Source organism: Limulus polyphemus, unplaced genomic scaffold (genome assembly GCF_000517525.1).
Source record: "Limulus polyphemus unplaced genomic scaffold, Limulus_polyphemus-2.1.2 Scaffold957, whole genome shotgun sequence".
NCBI lineage: Eukaryota > Metazoa > Arthropoda > Merostomata > Xiphosura > Limulidae > Limulus > Limulus polyphemus.
The window spans coordinates 45945-49480 of record NW_013666567.1 but is presented as its reverse complement, the minus strand read 5'-3'; positions in this window follow the sequence as shown (position 1 = coordinate 49480).

Genomic DNA, 3536 nt, shown 5'->3' with positions numbered 1-3536 from the left:
GTTCCTGGTCAAATATCTTAAGTTTCCCGATTAATACGCGTTATAACAATCACAGTTATAGTTTCCGAAGTTTATAGCCCACCAACTATAGCAAACCCATTAACATATACTGTTTTTTTGGCGCGTTGCGTTGGTTATATTTATAGGCGTGTGGAGAATTTCTCGAAAATTCAGATTACCTAACAATACAAAGCTACACTAGTGTTTATGTACACACATCTGTTGTTGATTAATACACTCGAGAATCTTCTACAACTTTAGAGAATAAGCGGGAGTTTCGCAATACATATTTAACAGTGTAAGTTATGTACATTTCTAAATATAAATTTAATTTAAACAAATATAGATATTAAAATAAATATATATAACAATTAATCCGTCACACACTTTTGGCACTGTGTTGGACTATCTTGTGGAGAAAAAGAATCATGGATTGGCCAACGAAAAGATTGGATCTAAATCCCATCGAGTACGTTTTCAACTTTTGTGACTGTATACGTCAATGACTGAATTTAGCACGTCACATGAAAGTGCGTGGCATTACACTGGTTGAAAAATGGGGAAATATAATTCATAACGTTCTATTTAATGGATAAATGATACTTCTAAAGTATACCTAATTTTAGCTCTGTTGAAGAACAATTCATTTATAAATTCTTGTACCTTTAATATTTGAAATAATTCATATAAGTAGTTGGCAGAATGAAGTTATAGATATCGTGAATTTAGAAAAGGTAATTTCTTCCAATCTTTAGCAGTAATTCACATCTTCATTGTATGTCTTTTAATTTTCTGTGCCATCAAATATTTTTTAGTCCCTGTTGTTGATTACTGAAGTTTCGAATGAGACCATATATATTCTGTTTAATATTGCTTTAGATTTAAAGTTCCATATTGTCGCATGTTAATTATTATAGTCCTACGTGTGTTTAAAAGCAATTTTTAGTGTTAAATTTACGCTTATCAAATATTCTGCTGATCGAGTTTATTTGTTTATTCTCTCTATATATCAAACTACAATAGTTACACATGATTCTACTTTGATTAACTTGTGCTTTATAACTTAATACCAGTTTGAATTACTAGTAATTAGTGTGACGCTTTGCTTACTTTAGAGTAATTAAGTTACTTTACTTGCTTATACATCTGTTCAGCAACGTTTTGTCAATGGTTATTTCGGCGTTTATGCTTGTTATTGGATTTCTTTTAAGGATGTCCTTATGGTTGATGGAAATGTACGAGATCGTTTAAAAGCGTGGTGGTGTAATCCTTTCTATGTAATGTACAACGTTTAACGTTAGATGTGATCTGGTTAAATTGAGTGTTTATACTCGTAGTGCTGAACTACCCATTTTACGATATTAGACGTAAGAAGATAAAATAAAAGGGATTATAAAATTCTTCTCTCATAAAATAACAACAAATAAACAAGAACTCGCGGCAACATTATCGCATATATTGCTGTTTTATCAAGTTCCGGAATATTCTATGAAACAATTTCTAATCTCTCTTTTTTATAACTTTATCCCCCCCCCCCCAAATTTGTAAATTGTGTTGAGTAGTTTACCTGTTTTGTTTAATAACTTGCTTGGAGTTTACGTACACAAATCATCCAAGTTTAAGTTTAAAGAGTGTTCTTCAGAAATTAAATACTATTGGCCTTTGCACACGTTCCTATTAGTATGTCTGCATATCACATAGGAGCTCATGTTTTTCTTAACTTAACGAGGAAATTTGACGCCTATGCTTGGTATGCTTTTGAGCTTTAAATAACATTTGGTTTAGATACAGAGCTGTGATTAATTGATATTTTCTTAATATTTAAAATCTGGTTATTACAACATTTTAATCTAAGGTCTTATGTAACTTTTAATTTCTCAACTTTGCTTTAATTTAGACATTTAAAAAATAATAATATTTTGAATACATCCTTGTTCCTCGACTGATGGAGCTTATAATATATTTTTAAACAGCTAGAGTATTCATGATTTAAGTGTGAATATTTGCTTTTTTTGCTGTTTCTGAATTCCAATATATATAGTGTATTCAAAACAAACAGGGTGCGGGATGACCCTGTGGTAGAGTTCTGAATGTCGTAATTGTCGAGCCGGGTTCGAATTCGTGCAATAAAGAGGTATTTTTCAGGTAAGACTGATTCTACTTGGAGTAACAAGACAGTTCCCCTATTAACTGGAAGTTCAACAAGATATTTATTGCGAAGTAATTCTATGTTATCTGATTACTGAAATTTTGATAAAGGTTTGGTTTGTTATCAATTTCGTGCAAAACTACACGAGAGCTATCTGCGCTAGCCGTCCCTAATTTAGAAGTGAAAGTCTAGAGGGAAGGCAGCCACCCATCACCAACTCTCGGGCTACTATTTAACTAACGAATAGTGGAATTAACCATCACATTATTACGCCCCCACAGCTGAAAGGGCGAGCATGTTTGATGGGACGGGAATTCGAACAGGCGACCTGCAGATTGCCAGTCGAGCGCCCTAACCACCTGGCCATGCTGGGTCCTTGTGACAAAGACTAAACAGAAGTGTACAGTTAAAGTGAACAATATTTGTTTCAGACAAACGGTGAAAATGTATACTCAACTTGTATCAAAGGACAGTTGTCTTTACTGGAGGGTTAGTACTAACTTGATGATCTCAAGTTATAAACTGTATTTCTTAAGATCGTTTTCCAGACTATTCTCTCGAGATCTTGTTCCAGACTGAAAACCGGAAATATTGTTCTGAACTGAATAATTTTCGCGTTAGTTATTTCAATAGTTAATTAATGTCAGACTTATCCAGGGCAAATAGTTTTACACACGTGACTGATCATTCACCAAAGAAATACAAAAGAGGTCGTTGCCTTGAGAGGTCGTCTGATCGCCATTAGAATAGGTACCTGTGTAATTTGTCTAAATTAATATACCATAGGTGCCCTTGAATGTTTTTTTCCACGGGAAGATAAAAGGTGATGCTCTAAGTGAATAACAACAGACAATGAGCAGCTAAAGTGAAAGGAATTTAACGATATTCTTGAATAAAGTGATGTGAAAACAGCGCCAAATAACAAAATTTGAAAATTCCTATTTTAGTACAGGAAGGTAGAAAACACATAGTATGCTTATATACAATAATACTGCATTCATAGCAATTTCAGCTGTGGGTGCGTTATAAGAGTGACAGTTAATTCCTTAGCGAGAATGGCGGGGATAGGACGCTGTTGGCTGACCGCCTTCCCTTCGCTCAGCAGCTCAAAATTGGTTACGGCGGTAGATAGTCTTAATAGCTTTGGCATAAGTATAAATAAAAGATGTAATTACTTGTTATAAGATGCTTGACCGACATTTACTCACATTAGACATGTGACCTAATGCAGAACTAGGAGAACATAATGTACCAATATTGATAATCAAAGGGTAAATACACTTGAAATATGAATGACAAATTTATATTTTACAAGCAGAAGTACCCGTCCCCAGTGACGGGGAAGCTTAAGTTAATCTATCAATTTAAATTATTTTATGGACTTTAA